Genomic DNA, 26523 nt, shown 5'->3' on the forward strand with positions numbered 1-26523 from the left:
TAGGCTTATTTATTTAAAAATCATAATATTCACCGGGTTACTTTACCCCTAACGGCAATTTACCCGTCTTTTAGTACTAACGTAGTTTAATTTCCAGATCTGTTTTCGGGGTGTTACAAACAAACCCTAAAATCAAACCCTAAATCAGGGGTAGTAGCAGACGCGAAATGAAGAGTGTGACTTCGATCAAATGTAGCCCTGATTCAAGGGAGAAGAAGACCCGATTCGCGAAGCATTCAAGCATTCTTTGTGGGTAGGTCTGGTAAAGACGATGACCCGTTCTCTTTTGTTCAACTCAATCTGACCCGCAACTTCTTTCCTTTCAACCCATTATGACCCACACCTTCCTTTTTGTTATTTTTAAGTTCACTCATTTAGACCCCTTTGAAAATAATAAATTACCCAAAACAACCCGTTGTCTAATGTTAAAAACCCAAATCAACCCATTTCTAATTGTTTGAGTCAGAATTGCCAGGTGTAGTTATTCATATGTTTTAAGCTAAAAAAAACCAGTATGTGTAGTTGGGATGTCAATTTGATTAAAAACGAGTAAAATGCATGGATAATTCCTATGGTTTTGTAAACTAACGTCTATAGTCCCTAACTTTTGGAAATTACACCTGTGCTCCCTGTGGTTTGACAGTTTGTTACTCGGATAGTCCCTAGAGTGGATATCCCTGTGGTTTGACAGTTTGTTACTCGGATAGTCCCTAGAGTGGATATCCCTGTGGTTTGACAGTTTGTTACCCCTTGCTTTTATTAAAATACAAGAAAAAACTAATTAATCATTTAAAATATCAATTGGGCCCTACAATTAATTACTAATTATAAAATGTAGTATATAACACTTGTTAATATATATACACATTTTTTTAAATAATTTAAATAGTTAAGATATCATCATCATCCCTGTCGTGTCCATATCACCGAACATAAAAAACCACCATTAACACCTGCACATTCCGAGCTCCATTTTTCAACCACTTCATCCCTTCAATCAAACACCAGTCCTCCAATTCACTCTCCATCTTCCAATACTCAACTGGAGGGTCACCACCTTGACACCGCTGCTATTGTCGCCACGTTGCAGTGGTGTTTTTTTTTGGGGATTTTTGCCTAAGAAGAGAGAGAATGGGAAGAGAGAGAAAGGGGAAGGGGAGAGAGAAGATAGAGAGAGAAGGATGATGATCTTTTCAGATCTGAGTCGATTTGTGTTGGTATTTCGTTTTGCTTTCTGAGATTGATTAGACGATTGTGTTAGTAGTGTTGGTCATGATATTGGTGGTGGTTGTGTTAACAGTAGCTGTGAAAAGGCTGGCTTTTTTATGTTTGTGTTGAATAGTACAGACTCTGGATCTCTCTCTTTGAACAACACGCAAGAGTTGCGAAGTGTTAACTAGCAAAATTCACACCGAAACGTATAACATTATCCTAGTAAAATTAACTAAGTCCAAAGGGTACCAAAACCACGTAAAAAGGAAATAACAAAACTAAAAAGCTTTAATGATTTGTTTGTCTATGCTTAGATGACTTGTACATTATCACACGTAATTCCATATTTTAAACGACAGACAGGTAGATAAAAATAGTACCAATCAAAGCAACTATTATTCAAGCGGGTTTGAATAATAATAATAATAATAATAATAATAATAGTTAAATAAATTTATATAGTATAGAGTTTATTAAAATTCAAACTAAATCATAATTGTCGTTGTTATGTACCTTTACTAATACTGTAAGAGATAAAAAAAAATATACCATATAAGGAAAGTTTGTACATAAAGTTTGTTAACATATAAGTAAACAAATACAAATAAATAAATAATGAATGCCACATAAATTGTTGATAATATTTTCTAATACTTGTGGCTAAATTTGTCCATCTCATCGCATCCATGTGACGCTCTATATAATGCTACTTTCTTACATTTATCTTCCACCATGGCGTTAGTGTGCTTGTTTCCCTGTTCACTTCTCCTTAGCAAAGATTCTCGTGCCCCAAGTAGGTGACTTAACATTTGCAAGCCAATAAATTCATCAGAAACCACATCAGCCGTTGTTGAACCCCTCATTAAACGACGAACAACAAATTATGAGTCATCGCTATGGTCTTATGATCATGTTCAATCACTCTGAACTAAATACTCGGTAAGATCACCAATTTCATCATGTATCTATCTTTTCTATGAGCAAATTTTGAAGAATTTAATCTATATAGGGAAAAGATTACACGGCTAGAGCAGAAAATCTGAAAGAAGTAGTAAAGACGATGCTACGAAAACGTAGTGTGGTGGAAAATCCATTAATTGGCCTCGAGTTAGTTGATGATTTGCAGAGACTTGGGATTGCGTATCATTTTAAGGAGGAGATAGCTGATGTCTTGGAGAATATTTACCACAAAACTCGCGACAACCGGAGTACAATGGACTTGAACCTCCGATCTCTTGGTTTTCGACTACTAAGACAATATGGTTATCCTGTCTCGCAAGGTTATACAAATTATTACTAAATCCATTTTAGTTACTAACTAGAAATAGCACCCGCCGCGTTGCGGCCGGGGCCACATATATTATCCGCCGTGTTTGGCAAACAAAACACCATTTTTATTATTAACCCATAAAAAAACCACAAGCTAGAGGCTCACCCCAGTACACCAAGGGAAGACAAACATACCGCTGACTGAACAGGAGGTGAAGACAAAGCATTTTTCACAGTTAAAACAGCACCGATAGAGCCAACACCGTGCCAAAATAGATCAACTTAATATTGACCACTAAAGTCGTAAATATAACGCTCGATACAAATTCCTACATATCTTTCTATGCCACTTGGCTGAGATATCAATACACGGATCAAACTGTAAAAATAAGTACATGCACTTCAGATATTCCGGTGTCCTTTCTATTAACATAAATATAAAATCCAGCTGCCTTAAGTAGTATACTCCAACGATGATCAAATAATAGGTAGCCAAACCGAGCCAATTCGGCTCGTTACGAGCCGAGCCGAGCTGTCTCACTTTCTAACCGAGTCATATCGAGCTGGCTCACTTTCAAACCGAGTCATATCGAGCGAGCTTTTTCCGAGCTAAATCCGAGTGCGCTTCGAGCGATGAGCGAGCTTTTTGGACAGCCCTAAGTAAATAAGAGGGCTCAGATTTCTCATCATAGCCCTTAAATCAAATCTAAAACGTTAGCATGGTTGCGAACGGAGCCGCCACGCCACGCGACAACAGAGGGCAAAGCCACAACCATAGGTGGCTTGTTTGATCGCCACAACCGTAGCCGCCACTGCTAGGGATGGCCGTTGCAAAACGGCCACTGGCAACGACCGACTGACACACCCCAAAAAATTACAGTTGACAACAACACTGTTATCATGGGACATACATAGCTCTCTGTGAGAACAACCTCATCATCATCGATTCAACATAACCTCCAACCAGAGCCGTCTCCGCCAGAGACAGCTATCAAAATAGCCACCGACCAACGGCTGGCTCAGGACCTTTATCCGCACATCCTTAAGCCTCAGATCACCCAAAAAAGGCTTGTATCAACATCACCGAACAAAACTACGACATCGTTGTGTAATCAAACAACCATAACTCTCAATAAGAATACTCTCATCATCATCGAGCCAACATAGCCTACAACCTAAGAACTGGCCTTTAAAAGCCACCTCTTTACATAGATTTTACAATGGTATTTTACATAGATTCAACAATGGTATTCATGATGATGCCAATCAAGTTAGGATCAAACCTAACAACGTTACACACAAACATAATTGCTAGAAATTCAAGAATGCACTAATAGAAGACTCAAAGACTTCTGTAAAGTCAAAACTGATAATCGCACGACAGGAAACTTAACTCAAAGTAAATTCAAGCAAACAATCAACAACAAATCAGATTCAATCGATTATTCACTTACATGATGATTATTGTTGTTGCTCGCTTCTTGATTCAACCATCCTATTGATGGTTTCATTAGCCAAAGCAGAGATTTAAGATGCCTTATGAGTAGAAATATAGGAATTACTCATAGAATCTAGCCATCATTTATCCCCTAAATTCAACTCTATCAAAATTAGAAAAGAACTTACAAACCCTAACCCCTAAATTCATAAGACATTATCGATCTAGAGCTGATGTCGTGATCGTAGGATGCGAAGAGACCCAAAAAAGCCCAAAAATCAAAAACCTAAATGAAGAATGAAGGGCATGCAGATAAAATCTCACAATCATAAGAGATAGACAGTCGCCTTTCATGGCGATTAACAGTTTGATCCAATTTCAGGGTTTTCGAGTAGAACCGGAGGTGTGGGCGGGCAAGAATAAGCGGATGTCCGGCAATGTTTTGATGATGAAAAGTATACAAAACGCAGAAGAAACACGTGACCACATGATTTGTAGTTTGTACAATTGCTGTACAACCACAAAAAGCTCATACCATTCATTAAACATAGCTTACAACATTATGATGCATGCTAAATAAGTAAAGCATAGGGTACAACACCCAATGCTTAGAAATGTTGAAAATTAGAGTTATATATAATATAGGAAACAGAAATACACAAAAGGCAATTCTCTAGTTTTTTTTTTTTTTTTTTTTTGCAAGAAATGAAAAAATAAATAAATCATTTATTTTTTTCAAGTTAAAAAAAGTTAAATATAAATGCAGTGTTTATTTATATAAACAAATGTAACCTACACATACGGGTGTTCAAAAAAATCTGGATCCGATTTATCCAAAAATCTATATCCGAAATTTCATATGTCCAAAATTTCAGATATCTGAAAAATCAGATAATCTGAATTTTCGGATTTAGATGTGGATTTCTAAAAAGTCCAGATAATCGAATTATCCGACATCCGAAACTATAAAAAAATAGTGTGTTTATGTATTATGAATACCATGTTTAGTTTAAATATAGTATAAAATAGTAAATAATGATTTGGTTATGAATCTACGAATGTTTTTTGTTCTCATTGTTAGAAATTTGGAAAATCGAATACAAGTTTAGTAATCTATGCATTGAACGTATTTTTTTTTATTTTTTTATAAATTCGGATATTCATTTAAATATTTAAATCCATATCCAATCTTTTAGATATTCCGATTTTAAACACCCTACCTACACATATGTTGGTAAGCGCTTAAAATTTTAACATAACTAGTATTAAGCCCCTTCGCGTTGCGGTGGGGGTGTAAAAACATAACAAATAGTACCAATGCCACAGCACCGCCAACGACCATCAACACTGAAGTTGCAACGTGTTAATGCAAAGAAATTAGACCAAAAAATAAAACATAGAAAATAATAACTAAGTCGATTAGGACCCGCGCGTCGCGATTAACCTATCAAACGGGAAAAAATAGACGGCTATAAAAACGTTGAACCACACACGCACGTTGCGTAATATTAACTCGCAAATTTAGAATGAAGCGCAAAACAAAACGTAAAAATGGTGAATCACACACAAACGTTGCGCCGTATTAACTTGCAAAATTTAGAACAAAATGTAAAACAAACATTTTGCGAATTATGGAAAGTTTAGGGTACCAAGGTTAAAAGTAAAAAAGTTGTGTGGTTAAATTGGCAAAGATAGAAAGCTTATGGTTAAAAGTAAAAAACCAAAGCAGCTTTGGGTTAAAAGTGTAATTATATAAGTTTTTTTTTTTTTTGAAAACCTTCCTAAACATAGAAACAACCTAACTATGCACCACAATGTTGTTAATTTATAATGGACTAGTCTAAGTACCCGTGTGTTACATGGGTGGACCAACAATAATTAATATTATTCAACACCATCTAAGTAAACATCTTAATTAAATAAACGTTGAACTACAAATCGATTACGTTTAAGACTGTTACTTGGAGATACCTCATTGTCTTTATCCGTTTCCAACGTGCGACTCATACCGGCAGAAGAAATTGGCGTTACATTATCACCGACGCAAGAGATGGAAACCTGTGAGAGATAATAATGTTAACAATAAACAATTGTAATTTCGCGGGTGGACTAAGACACAAATATATAACTTAAAAATGTTAAAATAATCCTTTAAATGAAATAATCGTTGAAGTAACGAAATCCATCCCTCTACCCACGGGTACGTAATGTATCAAACGCAGTTAACAATGATTGAAATATACAACAGAAATCGAGATTGTTCACCTGAGATCGAATTGAAATTCAACAAACAATGTGCTAAATCAACAATGAATCATCAACGAATTTAAAGTGTCGAACTTGATAAAGCGACAAATAAGCCGAGTGACCTGCAAAATTATGACCTGTAAGCACTTTGTTTGTCCTCGCACGCAAGTTAAAAAGGTCAAAATTTTAGAAAATTTAGATCTATAGTCTAAGCATTGTATGCACCCGTTTTATTCAATGTTGAGTCTTGATCAATTTGAAAAACATCATTACTTTTAGTGACTTGTTAACTCCTATCCAGCCTAAGTATACATATTCGAACCATTTTAAAGGCTGTAACTTAACTCAAAATGTAACAGGATAAAGTATAAAAAAGCCATCCAATACACACCAAAACGCATAAAACCTTCCAAACGGTTTTAATATGAAAAAACTTCAAATTATTATAGTAATCATCTAGCTTTCATAATAACAACGAATTGTAATCATTTATACATTTTATAATTTTTTTTTGACAATATAGTGTTTATGAGTTAATATGCTCGACTTGTTTCGACTTGTTACCCAACCCACCTGCAACACCTTGTAGGCTTGTACAGTCATTCACACTCAAAAGAAAGAGAAAATATTACCAGCACCTCACTTGTTGCAGCAGAATAGACGTCCTAATCAGCCCTGATTGACCCGAAAACTAATAAATATAAGAGCATTATTGCATGGTGAAGATGTAATATTATATAATATGGCAATGGTTGACTTGAATAAGTGTATCAAAATGTGAGTAGGCCTTTGAATCCGCAATAGCTTCAATTGCACTTCTCTGAAAAAAAAAAGATCAAGCATGACATGTACTGTTAGTGAAGTGTGTTAAGATGTCATGGAAAACAATATAGTCAACCAAAGTATGGTGGTAAGGTTTCTATAACTGCTTTGGATGTTATCTTATGTGTAATCTTTCACAACTTTATATGTGTTACAAAAGAAAGATGACAAAAGGGCATGCATGCAATAACTTTGAATGTGTCAAGTAAAGAAGGAAACCACTACCCCTTTAGATTACCAACTAAACCTTATTTGAAATCAATATTTGTTGGTCATATAGAGTATTACTCACTCTAATGATATAAGGTGCTTGCACACAATAATGGTGACAACACTTAGTTAAGTTTGAGCTTCATCCATACTTTTTTGATAGCTTAGTTATCAATCCTATTTAGAAGTTCTTAGAAAAAAAGAAATATTAAATTCAGAAAACACTTGCATCCGTTTTAAGACACCTTGTTTGTTTACCTTTAACTTCAAGCCAATTTCTTGACATTTTGTCAAGTAGAAGCCACATCCATCTTTGGGTTAGGCATTTGGTTTAAGAGCTTCCGAAATATTCAAGACGATCTCTGTAAATGCTACGAAGCCACATCCACCAAAAGAATATCAGTCACAAATCAATAACTAATTGAGTATTAGAAGACGATATCCAGATTTCGCAAGTTTGATAATTAGATTACGCAAGTTCAGTCACAAATCAATAACACAAGCCAAAAATGACCCGTTTATAATTAAAATCTCTATCTACATAAAAATGAATAGAAATAATATAACCTTTATCGCAACCTCAAGGTGTGCAAACAGCTTTTGCATAGGCTAAACACATTATCAACAAACTTATAAAAAATAGAAAAAATATCAATTAAAAACCAATTTAAATTACTCAAACTTCCCACAAAATGATACGGGGAAGTGGGTACCTCGAAAGAGAAGTTATTGTAATATTATCATAATCAAAATGCAAGATGTTAATTCACTTATGTTCCGTCTCTAAAACATGGAAGTTTCTATGATCAATAACTCTTATTTCATTGCTCATAATAGCCCTGGCATGATGAAATATAATGATCCATTTGAGATTGAGCAAAGTTACATTCCAATTGTTTTTTATTGATGATGATACTTTCCCCGAACGGAAAGTTTTCAAGACTATTCCGTTAATGGTCTAGAGAACTTTTTGTTGAGAGAAAATACCATCATATGCAACTCAAACTTATTTTTACACAGAACAACTGAATTATTATACTTTAAAAGTAATGTTCCAGCTCTCTGTTGGAGGCATAGAGCTTGATTCCAATGGTTTCTTTGTTAACCTCATCTGCCATTGCACTAAAGGAGCAAAACAATGTGCAAATTTTAATTTCAATATTGATATCCAGCCTTTTTTTTCTTATAGATGCTTATTATTAGTAAAATAAACTTTATAACATACTTAATATTAGTGCTAAATTATAAGTTGAAAATTTTGATTTAATCCTATTTGAGAGATTAAACACAACACGAATTGACCCGTTCTTAATTAAATGAATTTAGATTAAAAATGAAACAAATAAAATTTAACAAATATCCGATCAAACCAAGAAAAAATTACTGTATTTACCTGGAACTGATAGAGCATCTGATTTGATTCAGTGCAAGGGGAACAAATCCTGATTTAAAAACAAACATTAGGGATTTGGATTCAATATATACGAAATAAGAGTTTGGATTCACCGTAAAGGGACCAAACCCTAGATTGACCAGCAAACAAAAACTAAAAGAATTAACTAATTGACCTGTTTTGAAGAATGAATAATCAATGTCAGATTTAGGGTTTCAATATGAAAAAAAAAAAGAAACACTATTAGCATCTGTAAATGAAAAATTCATAAACGAAAAATAGAAACACCATACCTATTATATAAATCACAGAGTGCATCTGATCGTTGGAGTTGCTGTAAATAGCAAAAGCTGCAATTTTTATCTTCGTGAATCACAACCTACAATTTCTTTCAAATTATGCAACCAAAATTGCTCTTGGCTCCATTCATCTTCAGCTTCATCAATTGCCAACAACAATAGAAACAGTGATGTGATATATGAATTGTAATTAACAACTATATTGTTCTCTTCTTCTTCGATGTAACAATAAAAACCTGCAATTCAACACTTTCTACAAACTTGATATTCAAGATGTCAAAAATAGATCTAAAATCGATTCATAATCAACACAAATTTCGATCTCATGTTTTATTACTGTTTTTGTGTGAATTAACAACTGAAAAAGATGAAGAAGAAATCGATGAACTTGTAACGGCGGATGAATGCGACAAACAAAAATTGTCAAAGTGGAACGATCGCCTTAGATTAGGGTTTGTGATGAGGAGATTATTGAAAGGAATGATCTTCAAGAATAAGAATATGGAATGTATTTATTTTTGGAAGATGATTTGAGAGAAGATGAGAGGATGATTGAGAGGGATTTGGGAATTCTTCTATTGTAAGATTATGAAACCTAGAATAGGAAGAGTCTATTAAATTTGCCACTCAAAGGGAAAAAAGAGGAAACAATAAAATGCCACATGGCATCTAATAGCTTAAGTTCATGCTAAGTGGCCTAAGATTGTTTTGTTTTATTATAAGGTATAGATTAATCATTTTTTTTCACATAATATAGCCATTTGTAAATACAAATTAATGTTTTGAAAAATGAACATGGATAGAAATCAATAAAAGATTTATATTTATTCCTTCTGGTAATAATTTAGTCTCTTGTAACGAATCACTCCATGGTTATATAAATTTTTAAACTAATTGATTCTATATATTCAGACATATTTGGCAACTTTGAGAACAAGATTGAAAATCTTAACCCGTGTCAATACGAGGATATGGTCGCGATTTTGAACTTATACGAGGCATCTTATCATTCATTCGGGGATGAGAGCGTATTGGATAAAGCAAGAGACTTGACTAAAAAATATCTTGAAGAAAACCTAGACGAGGTTAATGGAAGTATAGCACCATTAGTAAGTCATGCTTTAGAGGTTCCACTGCAATGGAGAGTACCACGGGTAGAAGCGAGATGGTTCATTGATTTATGTGAGAAAAGAAGTGACATGAATCCGGTAGTGATTGAGCTTGCAAAATTGGATTTTGATATGGTTCAAGCGGTTCATATTGAAGATCTAAAACACGCGTCAAGGTATCATTTCTCTCTCACATGTCTATGGGTCCAAATTAATTACTAATCTATAATTTGTTCTAAGGATAGGTGGTGGAGAAATACAAGCTGGGATAAGAAGTTAAGCTTTGCTCGTGACCGGTTGGTGGAGTGTTTTTTGTGGACCATAGGTTATAGTTACGTGACCGGGTTCAGTACCGGAAGGAGAGAGATAACAAAGGTCAATGCCATCATTACTACTATTGATGATGTCTATGATGTTTATGGTACTTTGGATGAGCTTGAACAATTTACTGATGTCATTAGCAGGTAAATGCCAGTAAAAAATACTTACTTCCATTGAAGTCTTGAAAATTTTTCATGAGAGCTAAAAAGGTTTTAAATTCTTAGATGGGATATCAATGCGATTGATGAACTCCCACAGTATATGAAAATATTAATTATGCTTGCTTGGACTCTACAACACAACAAACAATGTCGCGTATGACATGTTGATAAACTTAAGAATCCATGTCCTTCCGTACCTAAAGAAACCGGTAATAATCAATCTATCTTTGTAATATGATTATGTTGTTGTTAAGAATAGAGCCAAAGAGATTATTTTCTAACTCTGGGATGAATGGTAATATTATAGTGGGCAGATTTATGCGAGTCATACCTTCGAGAAGCAAGGTGGTACCATAGTGGACATACACCAACACTCAATGACTACTTGAATAATGCCTGTGTAACAATAGGAAGTCCTCTAACACTCATGTATATGAAGATTTTAACATCTGTTACTTCAACCGAAGAGATTGTACAATGGTTTGAAGAATCTAAGAATATAGTTAACCATACAGCGTTAATCGTTCGACTCGACTTGATACAGCGTTAATCATTCGACTTGCTAATGACCTGGAAACATCCTCGGTACGCCTTTTTATTAATATATATATATATATATATGCCTATAGTTATGTTATGGTCTTCGTATAAAAATTAATAGCTACAGTTCTTCGTATTTATATTTGTTTAAGGACCAAATGAAAAGAGGGGATATTCCAAAGTCGATTCAGTGTTATGATCGGAGAGTCGCGCTCCGGTCAAAGATAATATTTATATACCCTAATTACCCTTAACAAATAGCTAGTGGTAGCAAGGGGTCGAACCACGAAGAGTATGTGGTTTGCGAATGGACTTTGAATGAAATGTAGAAAATGTCACTTTTATGAAGCTTGCTATATTGTTTTTGTATGTCTTTGTTTGATTGGAAGTTGTGAATTAGAATAACTAAAATGATTAACTAAATTAATTACTCACGATTACTAAACGCAAGAAGTAAAAATGATTGTTTGAACAAAAATAAGAAAACAAGGTTCACACCCGGTTCGGTAATTGCATTCCTAGGGTTCCTACACGTTTTAAGATTGATTCAATTGCAAAAACGATTAACGAGTTTAGTGTTACACGGCTTAGGTGCCAAGAGCTATCAACGTTATAAAGAACGGACCACAATGCACTTCGTTACCAAGAACATGTAAACTCTAACCTAGACAAGGCATAATTGCACATAAACATTTCATAAAGTCAAGTTTAATCTTCACTCGACGGTTTACGAATTCAATACAAATGCAAGACAATTATCATAAGTTTCAAATCAAGAAGCAATTTGTCACAAAATCAATCCAAGAACAATGTTTTAACCCTAGACTTACAATTAACCTACACCGGGGTGAAACCTCCGAGGAATTAGCCGCGCATGATCGAAGAAACTTGATCACCGGATGTTGTAGACTTGAATTGGATCATCATTAAGCTTTAAGGTGAAGGAATGGTTAGGGTTTGTGGTGAAGAAATTGAATGGATGGAAGGTTGAAGAATGATTGTAATGGTGATGAAACTAGGGTTTTGATTCGGATGAGAATTCGGGTTGTAGGATGGATGGTAGATGGATTAGAGATGAAGTGGTGATGAAAGATAGGAAAAAGATGGCTCCAAGAATTGTTTTCAAACTCAAAATAGAGTGTAACCTACGAATTGAATGCATCCGACCAATCACAATCGAGCTAAACCCCTAAATCAAAGATTTTCGCGTTTCTGGTTTTGACAGGCCGTCGCCGACGGCCCTCAACCCGTCGGCGACGGGCCTTGGATTTTCCCTCTTGTCCCGACGGCCTAAACACCTGGATACGGTCACATTATGCCTACGGGCATTTCCTGATGGCGTCGCCGACGGCTTGGGGCCCGTCGGCGACGGGTTCTCGATTCTCCAATTTCAGATTTTCCTTGTTTTGCTCCCGTGTGATCCGTACTGCGTTCCGGTGCTCCGGTTTTCGACCCGGTGACTCGTAAAGCTCCTGAAAAGCTCCTTAAACTCCATCAAACCTGCAAAACACAATCTTGATTAAAAGTAGGCCATTCGGAACTCAAACTTACGTAAAAACGTTAAGTTAAACAATAACAAACACCGGTTTCTAACCACGTATCACATCCCCACACTTGTCTTTTGCTTGCCCTCAAGCAAATCTGTTTTTTTTTTCACTTTCACGTGGGTCGAACAACGAATGCACATCCCATTCCCGAGACAGGAGTTAAGGTCTATTGTCATACAAAAGTTCAAACTCTTTGCACATTTCACATAGTTACCGGTTAAGTGAATAATCACATATACTAATGGTTATCCAAGATTAACTCGCCCGTAAAACTAACAACTCATGCATATCCCTCACAATGTGCTCTCCATTCGGCTTAAAATTTTGCTAACATATATAATGTATTAGCATTTCAAAAAATTAATCGCTCAAAACCGATTAGAACACGTACCCGCATAGGCTTGCAACTCAATCATTCTCCACTATCGAACACAAATACAAAGCACAAGTCAAAAGGTCTTTGAAGGGTTGTAACGGGGCTAGGCGAAGGGTAGGAATAGGATATTTTTTTTAAAGTGGCTAAAGTGATGAAAATTCGACCTTTTATTACAAAATACTATCCTAAACAAAAGCAAACTATAAACATCCACTATGGGCAAAAACTTTCGCCTTTTATTCAACAAACTACTAGCACATCTTTTTGTGTTTTTCTCAGTGCTTTTTCATTCTTTTTCGCAACATTTTCTGATTTTCATTTTTTTTATTTTTTTTTTAATAATTTTTTTTTAATAATAATACAAATGAATCACAACTATACAACTTGAGTTCCTATAATCGAATTTTCATCACACGGGTTTAAAAAGAAAAGGCTGATGGTTATGGGCTAAGTGGGTTGTCAAATGAAAGGTTTAGGCTCAAATTGGGCGACTAGGGGACTTGTTTGGGAAAGGATAGATAAATGGTTTAAACGGAAAAGGTTTACCTAATGCCTTAATCATTCTCGTGCTTGTATTCGGTCTATAGTCTCAAATGTATCAAAAGTTGCAAGTTCTACAATACGCGACTAATGGCCCACTCAAACAAAGAAACATGTGAATGTGAATCTATAATGTATAAAGGGCTCAAACCTCACGTATAAGGGTATGATATGTGATATGCATACATTGCTAGTTCCTTAGGCGAATTATTCTCAAATAACCACCCGCTAAATACCCGATATGCTTATTAATTTGAACTTGACCATGACAAAAGACCAAATGGTTTGTGACATCCCTCGTTGACTTGGTTACTTGTGCTTTTGAGGTTGCTTTGAAAACAAGACATTTTTGAAAAAAATTTGAAATTTTCCCCCATCCCCACACTTGAGGTAAACATTGTCCTCAATGTGTAGTATTTAAATGAACGAGTCAAAATCGAAAATTTTTACTACTCCCCCATCCCCACACTTGAGGTACATATTGTCCTCAATTTGTAAGAACTAGAGTTTTAAAACGCACAAGGGATGTGACACGGCTAACCTCCCCAAAATTACACCCCGGAAAATAAAATACAATTTACAATCCACTTATTTGCTAACTAAAAATCAAAGATAAAAAGAAACGTATGCACCTGGTTTTTCGCTAGTTCCTCGTGTGCTCTTCATCTTTTCAACAAAGCGGTCGTCTCACGAACATAATGTACCTACAAATCTTAACCCTTGTGTAGAAGCATGCTTCTCACAACCATCAAAATTTATTAGTTACCTAGTTCTACCACTTTTATGAAATTATTACCAAGTCATACATTATTTTACTTTGATTTATGTGGAAAAAATAATTTACAACAATAACATGCCTAACTCACTTTCGTAGGAATCACGGTTGCATTTAGCGTATGCAACAAGCCCTTTAAACCTCCCGATAGCTCGGGAGGACGAGTCGGTCTCGTGAGGGTTATATAGGGAACACACCCACAAAGTTCATTTAACTAGACATAAATTAAATAAAAACGAAAAGAAATAATGGAATAAACTATACAACAACAACAACATAAAACATACCATACCTCTACCGCTGATATCGCTCGTTTGGATCCATTGGCGGGTTGGGTTGGTATGAATAACCAGTGAGGGCCTCGAACATCTCCCTATAGTTATCTAAGGGGCTTTGCTCCCCTTGGGGCGGTGGTTGGTACGGGATTGGGATGAAGCTAGACCCTACCGCTTCGGGCCAATGCGGAGTCGGGTCGGATGGGCCTTGAGGATAGGGAAGATCAGAGTAATTTGTCCACCCCGAATGTTCGGCGTAGGGGAGGCCGGCTTGGTAGTCTCTATGGTGTCGCTCCTGATCATGCAACACTTTGGCGTTATTAATCGCCATCTGTTGAGAGACGTACATGGCACTCCAACGGCGTCGGTTCGATTCTACTTCTTGTTGTCGACGCGCCGCCTCTTCTTCTTCCCATGCCCGTCTTCAGGCTGCCTCATCCTCCTGCATCTTTTCTAAATGTTCCATTTGTGACCTTTGCATGGTCTGGAACAGTTCCTGCTCTTCCATAAATTTATTCATCCTTTCACGTTGGGCTCCTTGAGCCTCCCAATATTCGAGCATCGAGGATCCATGAGACCCCTCCCAAGCTTTTCTCTGTTGATTGTATTCCCGACCTTCACCTATAAACGCGGAGACATTATCATATATCTCCTGTTGCCCCCTATCAAAATTTATGTAGGAGGGCACCCGTCATCGGGTCACAAAACCTGCCACCTCTGCGTTGATCTCCCTATGTGGCCGCATATAACGTTGCCTTGGTCTTTGTGCACCGGAGGGTTCAGCTTCCTCCTCTTCTTCCTCCATCTCCACATCTTCTTCCTGCACGGGTGGTGCCCCAGAAGTACGGACCTCATACTTGTTCCCCAAGTTATCGGTCACAACATACTTATTTCCCGAGAACTTGACCTCTATCTTCCAATTTTTCTTCATGTAAACCACATCAAATTCCTCCACTGGCTTGGAGACCCATAGTGCTTCCAAGGGTAAGCAGTTTTGCTGCACAATCATGGCACTAATGAGGCGTGCATACGGAATAAGCCGCCTCTGGGACGACTCCCTGGTAGCCCATGTGTTCATCATTACTATGTGCCTCCACGACAGTGTTGGGGTCCCATACAGTAAAGCATGCACCACCCTGCAATCACTTACTCTCACTCCCCCGCGATCACCAAACCTTGCCAATATGTTCTCAACCGAGATCCCCTGCAAAATCTTTCCCTCAAGTGACATATGCTTCCGTTTCATGTCACCCCTTGGGTGGGTCGGCAAGATAACCTCTATCAACTGCTCACCGTCATTGATGTTCAAATGATTATCCAAAAACTGCTCGATGGTGGGGTAGTCATATGCTTGTGCTCCCAAAGAGTCAAACCGAGCAATACGATTCATAGTTTCGAACGACATCGTCATGATTCCTCGAGTTGTCTTCCCCACTAACTTCCACTGTGAAGGGGATTCATTCTTGTTGACAAGCCTCAAGGTGGACAACCATTCACATACTTCCGACAAGTAAATCCTAGAAGTATTGTCTTCACACCAATCCAAAACACTCTCCCATCCTAACCTCTCAAACATTTGTACAATCCCGATGTTCCGGAATTCCTCTACATTCACGGTCCGTTCACATATCACTCTTGTTGGAACCGACGTGTCCACCCCATTCACCATCTTCCATTTCCACAACTTCGCTTCTAACTTTCTATCTTGATAGCTCGACAACTGTTTGTTCTTCTCGTCATCCCAAATTCTAGCACTTTGGCTATCCCTGAACTTTGCCCATTCCCAATCTTGTCGGTCTAATCTTGCATCACTTTCCTCAACAGAGCTCAGTTGCTCCCACTTCTTCGGTATTAAACCGGAAGAAGACCCAATCCCGGATGATGAAGCTTGACCGGTAGTCTTTTGTCTCTTGCTTCCCGCCATGACTACAATCACAAACAAGCAAAACATCAATATAGATTCAACCTTCATTAACTCCCAAACTTTGAACATGAGGTATGATGTTGACAATTTAATTAACAAGTATATGCAAAATCGCCTCTTTAAACTTCCAAAGTCGCTCACTTTATCATAAACTTATTAATCTTTTGTTATTCTTACAATCTCTTATAATTTCAACAAAAGTCACATCATCTTCATGTTCAATCATGTTCATAACAGTGTAATCACTTCACTATGGTTATGACATACTCAAATTCCATTCAAAACAACTAATTTTACTCAAAATCATGCTAGCACAACATACATTGTCTAAACAACCTACTCTTAAACCAACAAGTTTAAAATTTCGGAAGAAAAACACTAGTATATGATAATCAAGCATAAATCTAAGAAGAATCCATACCTTTGGTGTTGTTAGACAAGAAGAACTAAGAAAAGATGACAAACAAGCAATTTGATGAACACCCTTTCAAAAACCCTAAGGAACACGCCCAGAAATCTCGCACAATAGCAAGAATTGATGAAAACCGTGTTGGGGGTTTTGTTCCTCTTGAAAAATTACTCAAGATGGACCCGAAAATCAGTGGATTTGGTGGAGGATTGAGAAAGTTATGGTAGCTTGAAGGTTTAGGGTTCTTGAGGAGGAAGATGGAGAAGAAGAGAGTTAGGTGAGAGAAAGTGCAGGAAATTTTTTTTTGGTAAAAACTAAAGTGAGATTATGTGGGAATGATATGGGTCGAATTATGTGGAAGGAATTAAGTTTAGGGTGTGTTTGAGAGGGTTTAAAGGTGTTTGGTTCGGGTAAAAACGCTAAACAACAAACCTGCAGCGGAGACAAAATGGGAACCCGTCGCCGACGGGTCCCACCCCATCGCCGACGGGCTTTGAAAATGAAGTGGGGGGTGACGGGCTAATGATCTGCTTACGGGAGAAAAGTGCCGACGGGACATATTGGGAAGCCGTCGCCGACGGTCACAACCCCGTCGCCGACGGGTTGGTGTTTTTTTTTTTTTTTTTTTTTGAAAAATAGGAGGAAAATTATGATTGTTTAATAAAAGGACTATGTACATTAAAAATTCCTAAAAATTATTAAAAATGTTTTTTGTGATTTTTTTTATAAGTTAAAAATTTTTAAACAAATAACCGTTAACGGCCCTACCACCCCCCAAAAAGTCGTGTATTGTCCTCAATGCACCAAATCAAGTCTAAAACATACCTTGTATCTTCATGACCCGTTTGGAGTGCCCGAACTTCACACAATCAAGAAGGGTTAGTATGAACCGGAAACGATTCACATCCAACTCCGCAAACAATTGAATAGGTATACATAACTTTACAAAACGTGTTACCGGTCCTTTTACTTCACCTCATATGTTGGCACACTTACCAAGAAACATACCAACTCCACATTTGCATCCTTTTTCTCTTCGTTACCATCAAGGAATGGTTTAAGGCGGTGACCGTTAACCGTTTGCTTCGACCCGTCCTTCGGGTCCTTGATTGTAACATCTCCAAGTTTCCCGACTCGTGTAATCACATACGGGCCCATCCACTTGCTCTTGAGCTTTCCGGGGAAGTATTTAAGCCTCGAATTGTAGAGCCAAACCTTTTGACCCACTTCAAACTCCTTTGGCTTCAACTTCGCGTCATGTGCCCTCTTCATGTCATCCTTGTATTTTGAGGCACACTCGTGCGCTTCTTCCCAAAGCTCCTCCAACTCGCAAAGCTTTAACTTTCGCTCCTTTCCTGCATCGTCATATTTCATGTTAACCTCTTTTATAGCCCACCAAGCACGATGCACAAGCTCAACCGGCAAGTGACAATTTCGCCCATAAACTAAGCGATAAGGAGTGGTTCCAATAGGTGTTTTATGAGCCGTTCTATAAGCCCATAAAGCATCATTCAACTTCGTTGACCAATCCTTTCGGTCGGGTCGAACGGTCTTTTGCAAAATTTCTTTTATTTGCCTATTGGAAACCTCAACTTGACCGCTTGTTTGTGGGTGGTAAGGAGTAGCAATTCGATGGTCAACACCATACCGTTTCAAGAGTTTGCCAAAATTAAAGTTCTTGAAGTGAGATCCCCCATCACTAATGATCACTCGGGGAACCCCAAATCTAGAAATTATATTCGTTTGAACAAAATTGCAAACAACGGTGTGGTCATTCGTTTTGGTGGCAATCGCTTCGACCCATTTGGATACATAATCGACCGCCACCAAAATGTATAAATTGCCATGCGAATTAGGGAATGGGCCCATGAAATCGATCCCCCATACATCAAAAATATCTACAATAAGGATCGGTTGCATGGGTATTTCATCCCTTTTTGATATACTCCCTAACTTTTGACACTCAACACAATTTTTAGCGAAATTAAAAGCATCCTTAAAAATAGTCGGCCAATAAAGGCCACTATTAAGCACTTTGTGCCCGGTTTTGTGACCACTAAAATGGCCCCCACAAGCAAATGAATGCAAGTGCATCAAGACGCTAGGAATCTCCTCGTCGGGTATGCATCTTCGAATGACTTGATCCGGACAAAACTTGAATAAGTCCGGTTCTTCCAATGTGTAATACTGATTTGAGACAGGAAGTGCAACCTCTTCCTTCTATCCCAATGAGCCGGCAAGTCACCTGTAACCAAATAGTTGACAATATTAGCATACCATGGTAATATTCCAACTCTTAAAATTTGCTCATCTGGAAAAGTCTCATTAATTTCTTCACGGGAAGAATCCTCCACACTCAACCGAGACAAATGGTCCGCGACCACATTCTCGCTCCCTTTCTTATCTCGAATCTCTAGGTCAAACTCTTGTAGCAAGAGAACCCATCGGATTAGCCTCGGCTTTGCATCCTTCTTGTCCATGAGATACCTAACTGCAGAATGGTCAGAATAAACAATGACCTTAGTACCCCATATATAAGCACGAAACTTATCCAACGCATATACCACCGCAAGTAGCTCTTTCTCGGTGGTTGTGTAATTCAGTTGTGCATCCGAGAGAGTCTTACTTGCGTAGTAAATGGCAACCGGTTTCTTGTCTACCCTTTGACCCAATACGGCCCCCACCGCATAATCACTTGCATCACACATAATTTCAAATGGTAACGACCAATTCGGTGATTGCAAGATTGGGGCCTCAACCAACTTTTGTTTCAACACATTAAAAGCATTTTGACATTCTTGGTTAAATTCAAACGGGTGATCCTTTAGCAATAATTTACAAAGAGGTTTGGTTATATCACTAAATCCTTTTATAAATCTCCTATAAAACCCCGCGTGACCCAAAAATGATCTAATACCCTTAACATTCGTGGGATAAGGTAAGGTAGAAATAACTTGCACCTTTGCACGATCAACCTCTATCCCACGACTCGACACTACATGCCCCAACACAATCCCTTCTTGAACCATGAAATGGCTCTTTTCCCAACTCAAAACAAGATTTTTCTCAACACATCTTTTCAAAACTTTTTCGAGTTGGTCAAGGCATGTATCAAATGATGACCCGAATATTGAGAAATCATCCATGAAGATTTCCAAAGACTCCCCCACCATATCTGAAAAGATACTCATCATACACCTTTGAAAGGTGGCGGGGGCATTACAAAGTCCAAACGGCATTCGCCTAAATGCGAAAGTACCATATGGACAAGTAAAAGTAGTCTTTGCTTGGTCTTCCGGATGTATAGCAATTTGATTGTATCCGGAATAACCATCCAGAAAACAATAAAATTTTTGTCCGGCCAATTTCTCAACTATTTGGTCAATAAATGGCAAAGGGAAATGGTCTTTGGAAGTTGCGGCATTCAACTTCCTATAGTCAATACAAATACGCCACCCGGTTACCGGCCGAGTGGCGACCTCTTCACGTGCGTCGTTTGTGACGACTTGAATACCCGCCTTTTTTGGAACTGTTTGTGTCGGGCTCACCCATTGGCTATCCGAGATAGGGTATATAATACCCGCATCTAGCCACTTCAATACTTCCTTCTTCACCATTTCTCGCATATTCGGATTTAGTCTTCTTTGTGTGTCGCGAGAAGGATTCATACCATCTTCCGTGATGATCTTGTGCATCACCACCGAGGGACTAATTCCCTTCAAATCTGCAATGGTCCACCCGATAGCGGCTCTATGGGTAACCAATATCTTCATCAACTTCTCTTCTTGCTCCCCGGTTAAATTGGATGCAATAATGACCGGGAGCGTGCTACCTTCACCCACATAAGCATATTTAAGATGCTTGGGTAGCACCTTCAACTCTAATGCCGGAGGTTCTTCCAATGACGGCTTCAACTTCGTGTCTATGCTTTCCGGAAGACTTTCCACTTGATGTGTCCAAGTGGGCCTTCCTTCTTTTGCCGCCATAACCTCCAACTCTTTCATCTCTTCATCCATGCTCCGATTTGTTTCTCCTTGCAACCTGTCAAACATGAAACACTCCTCTATTGTGTTTTCCTCTTCGACACTAGTGTCACATAGAGGTATACACTCGTCAACGATGTCCGCCATGTAACATTCATCGCCAACTAGAGGATCCGTTAATCCTGAAAAGACATTTAACCGCAACCGACGGTTACCAAAAGTCATGTCGACCGTGCCCGATTTGCAATTTATTTGGGCATTCGATGTTGCCAAAAATGGTCGACCTAGGATCACCGTTGGTTGCTTGGTTCGGTCCAAAGAAACATAATCTAACACAAGAAAGTCCACCGGATAGTAAAAGTCCTCGACCTTGACTATTACATCCGTGACTATCCCACGGGGTAGTTTAGGGGTCAAGTCGGCTAACACCACGGTGGTGTTAGACACTTGAAGTGGACCAAAATCATATTGGTCATATAAACTACCCAGCAAGATACTCACACTCGCCCCAAGATCCAAAAGTGCCCTTGTCATTTTAAATTCACCAACTTGTATTGAAATAATGGGCGCCCCCGGATCTTGAAGTTTTGGTGGAAGTGCACCCGAAAGAATTGAACTCACATTTTCGGTTAAATCAAGTTTCTTAGGAAACTTGTGAGTTCTCTTTTGGGTACATAAATCTTTCAAGTATTTTGCATATGAAGGAATTTGTTTGATAGCATCTAAGAGTGGTAAGTTAATTTTAACTTGTTTAAAAATTTCCCACATCTCTTCTTGATGTGGGCCTCTTTTGTTTACCACTTTCTTAGATGGTCCCAAAAGAGCTTCGGGAAAAGGGGCGGTATTACCCTCCACACCCTTGTCCTTAGCCTTTGGGATGGGAACGGTCGCAACGGGTGTATCTTTATTAAATTTTAAATCATTTTTGTTTTGACCCGTTTGACCGTTATTCTCTTCATCATCACTCGCATCTTCCACCACCCCTTCGACAAACTTGGGTGGTGGTGGCTCAACACCATTATCTATCACTCGACCACTACGTAAAGAAATTTTATTTATTGGTACCTCACGTGTGTTTTTCGAGCTCGACCCTTGATGCTTAGGGTTCACCGTGGTGTCACTTGGAAGTCCTCCTCCGCTTCCACGAATTTGAGCCATCTCTTGAGCAAGTTGCCCCACTTGCTTCTCTAATGCCTTTTGAGATTTATCCCTCACTTCAAACTCTTTCCTCACTTCGGCTTTGAACTCATGGTGTGAATTGGTAAGAGTACCCACAGCATTCATGATAGCATCAAATTTCGAACTAATCGAATCATCACCTTGGGAGTTAGAAGCATTACCCCCATTTCCGCCTTGGTTGTAACCACGTTGATAATTACCTTCACGGTTTTGATACCCTTGGTTACCCCCTTGATTGTAATTCCTTTGGTAACCCCCTTGGTTACCACCTTGACGATTGTTGTATGAGGACCCACTTTGACCACCTTGATTACCCGATTGGAAATTCGGGTTCATTTGATTTGAGGCGTTACCATACCGGAAATTAGGGTGATTTCTCAAACCCGGATGGTAAGTGTTGGAATTCATGTCGTATTGCTTTCGATCCCCATACACTTAATTTACCTCCTCGGTGTAGTCACTCGATCCCGTTGGGCATTGCTTGGTGCTATGCCCAATATCACCACAATCTTCACACACTTCAAATTGAACCGCGTTCACCTCTTTCTTTTTCTTCAATTGAGCTATTTCCCGCTCTAAGGTGGAAATCCTATCCTTGGAATCGAGATCGGGAAGTGATCGGGAAACCGGATGCCTTTTTGCTCTATCGGCCGATTCTTTTTGTTTGGATCGTTTGCTCATCCTCTCCAAAAATTCCCAATCGTCATCCTCATGGTTGCTCAAGAGTGTACCATTGCTTGTCGTCTCAAGTCGATTCCAAGTTGCATCATCCAAACCCCGTACGAAACATTTCACCAATTCCCATTTTTCTATTTGGTGATGTGGGCATCTCCTCATGAGTTCTTTGAATCGGGTGAATGCTTCATGTAAAGGCTCACTTGAAAGTTGACGAAATTACCGAATTTCATCTCTAGCATCGTCGGTCTTGGCCATGGAATAGTATTCATCCAAAAATGCATGTTGCATTTGTTCCCAAGTTCGAATACTATTGGCCGGAAGTGTAAAGAACCACTGTTTTGCTTTATCTTTCAATGAAAATTGAAATAGCCGAAGCTTCACTTCCTCTAGTGCGAAATTATGCCCTCCAATAGTATCACAAATAGACGAGAAGTCCGTTAAATGAGTGTACGGCTCATCATTGGACCTCCCGTTGAAATGAGGAAGGATGTTGATGTAATGCGGCTTACAATCAAACATCCTCCTTTCGCATACTATCGGAGAATTGTTCTCGGTCACTATCGGTCGGAAACGGTCATTTACTCCCCGTGGAGGTTGTTGACGACATTGTGGCCCATTAACTTCTTGATCGACCGGTCTTCGATTATCCTGTCTTCCACCCCTTCGATCCTCTCTTCGATTATCCCTCGGGTTACCACCTCCCACAAAACGAGGAATCCGGTTAGGGTTTACATTGTTGTTGTTATTATTGTTGTTGTAAAACCCTTCATTCCGGTTCCGTTGGTTATTGTTTTGTGGTTGACGGTTGTTCCCATAGCCATCGTTTCTTCCACCTCCGTACCCATAATCATCTTCCCCAACATAGTTGGCGTTTTGAGACCCAAACTCCTCATCGTCGTACCTTCGAGCATTGTATACGTTTCCCCTATTCATGTAGCCCCAATCTTCATCATCATTAGCTCGATCATCGTAATACCCCCCATCGTCCGAATTTTCCGTATGAATGCTTACGTGTTCCGGCGATTGATAACCGGGAACACTATACGGTTCGGCTTCGGGAATTGCATTCCTTAAATCGTCGATGTTGAAAAACGGGTCTTCATTTACGGGATTGCCGCGATCACGGTTACCACTTCGATCGGAGTTGACATTCCGATCATCAAGGTTAATAGGTAACGATGCTTGTCGGTGAAGAGGTTGTTGTTGAGGTGTTCGTTGGGTGTTGTTGGTGTTTTGGTTTCGGAAAGGTGGAGTAGGTGGTCTTGCATTGGTGTTACCACCCGGTTGTTCTTGAGCGGGATAAAAGGTTCCTCGGGATTGGAATTGATTTGGGTTGAGGTTTTGGTTTGGGTTAAATTCTTGGTTGGAATTGTGGTTTGCCATTGAATCGGTTTCAATGGTCGGTGTGAGTGGTGGTGTTTGGTTGGTTTGATTAGAAGCAAGAGTTGCTTCTAACCGGCTTGCTAGGTTTCTTCTTGCGAGTCTTTCAATTTCCGGTTCGTAGACTAGAGGTGAAGTCCTCCCGGAATTTCGTGTACGCATGCACTACCTGTAACCTGCACAAGTAACACACCCCGCGTAACAAAGAAAAAGACAATACAAAAAGAAAGCAAAACAAGTTAAACAGTTAATCACACTAATTCAAACAATATCCAAACACAAAGCACACGCACTCCCCGGCAGCGGCGCCAAAATTTGATCGGAGAGTCGCGCTCCGGTCAAAGATAATATTTATATACCCTAATTACCCTTAACAAATAGCTAGTGGTAGCAAGGGGTCGAACCACGAAGAGTAAGAGTATGTGGTTTGCGAATGGGCTTTGAATGAAATGTAGAAAATGTCACTTTTATGAAGCTTGCTATATTGTTTTTGTATGTTTTTGTTTGATTGGAAGTTGTGAATTAGAATAACTAAAATGATTAACTAAATTAATTACTCACGATTACTAAACGCAAGAAGTAAAAATGATTGTTTGAACAAAAATAAGAAAACAAGGTTCACACCCGGTTCGGTAATTGCATTCCTAGGGTTCCTACACGTTTTAAGATTGATTCAATTGCAAAAACGATTAACGAGTTTAGTGTTACACGGCTTAGGTGCCAAGAGCTATCAACGTTATAAAGAACGAACCACAATGCACTTCGTTACCAAGAACATGTAAACTCTAACCTAGACAAGGCATAATTGCACATAAACATTTCATAAAGTCAAGTTTAATCTTCACTCGACGGTTTACGAATTCAATACAAATGCAAGACAATTATCATAAGTTTCAAATCAAGAAGCAATTTGTCACAAAATCAATCCAAGAACAATGTTTTAACCCTAGACTTACAATTAACCTACACCGGGGTGAAACCTCCGAGGAATTAGCCGCGCATGATCGAAGAAACTTGATCACCGGATGTTGTAGACTTGAATTGGATCATCATGAAGCTTTAAGGTGAAGGAATGGTTAGGGTTTGTGGTGAAGAAATTGAATGGATGGAAGGTTGAAGAATGATTGTAATGGTGATGAAACTAGGGTTTTGATTCGGATGAGAATTCGGGTTGTAGGATGGATGGTAGATGGATTAGAGATGAAGTGGTGATGAAAGATAGGAAAAAGATGGCTCCAAGAATTGTTTTCAAACTCAAAATAGAGTGTAACCTACGAATTGAATGCATCCGACCAATCACAATCGAGCTAAACCCCTAAATCAAAGATTTTCGCGTTTCTGGTTTTGACAGGCCGTCGCCGACGGCCCTCAACCCGTCGGCGACGGGCCTTGGATTTTCCCTCTTGTCCCAACGGCCTAAACACCTGGATACGGTCACATTATGCCTACGGGCATTTCCTGATGGCGTCGCCGACGGCTTGGGGCCCGTCGGCGACGGGTTCTCGATTCTCCAATTTCAGATTTTCCTTGTTTTGCTCCCGTGTGATCCGTACTGCGTTCCGGTGCTCCGGTTTTCGACCCGGTGACTCGTAAAGCTCCCGAAAAGCTCCTTAAACTCCATCAAACCTGCAAAACACAATCTTGATTAAAAGTAGGCCATTCGGAACTAAAACTTACGTAAAAACGTTAAGTTAAACAATAACAAACACCGGTTTCTAACCACGTATCATGTTACATGCATGAAAGTGGTGCTACCGAAGACGAAGCTAGAAGGCATATCAAAAACTTAACTTTGAAAACATGGAAAAAACTTAACAAAGAACGAGCGAATGCTAAATCTCAGCTTCTACATGAAACTATTGACTATGCGATGGACATTGTTAGGATGGCACAGTTTATGTACGGTAAAGGAGACGGGCATGGTCGTCCAAATGTGACTAAATTTGTGTATGGATGTTTGTATTAAAAATAAAAACTTATAAATATATGCATATGTTTTGTTAATTGAAATGCGAATTAAATAAAATGTTACACTTTTTTACGTAGTCAATAATTTGTGTATGGATGTTTGTATTAAAAATAAAAACTTATAAATATATGCATATGTTTTGTTAATTGAAATACGAATTAAATAAAATGTTACACTTTTTGACGTAAATAGACCGTCTGATATTAATTATACACCACATAAAATGTTGATTCATAAATTGGAATGTTTGGCTCAGTTTCCTCATCCCATCACAACACATATGACCATGTTACACAATATATATAACAAGTTTTACGCACTTCCGCGTTGCGGCGGAGGCGAACACCAATCTGATACTACTGTCAGCGACCACAAACACTGAAGTTGCGGCGCGTTAATGCGAAGAAAATAAACCAAAACGTAAAATATATAAAAGAATAACTAAGTCGATCTAAGACCCACGTGTT

The 26523-nt window shown here is 38.5% G+C and overlaps 1 pseudogene; it reads left to right on the forward strand.

Moving 5' to 3' along the window:
* The first annotated feature begins 2022 nt into the window (after nt 1-2022).
* LOC110901110 lies at nt 2023-26053 on the forward strand (annotated as a pseudogene).
* Nucleotides 26054-26523: the final 470 nt, after the last annotated feature.

The sequence above is a fragment of the Helianthus annuus genome, chromosome 13 (genome assembly GCF_002127325.2).
Source record: "Helianthus annuus cultivar XRQ/B chromosome 13, HanXRQr2.0-SUNRISE, whole genome shotgun sequence".
NCBI lineage: Eukaryota > Viridiplantae > Streptophyta > Magnoliopsida > Asterales > Asteraceae > Helianthus > Helianthus annuus.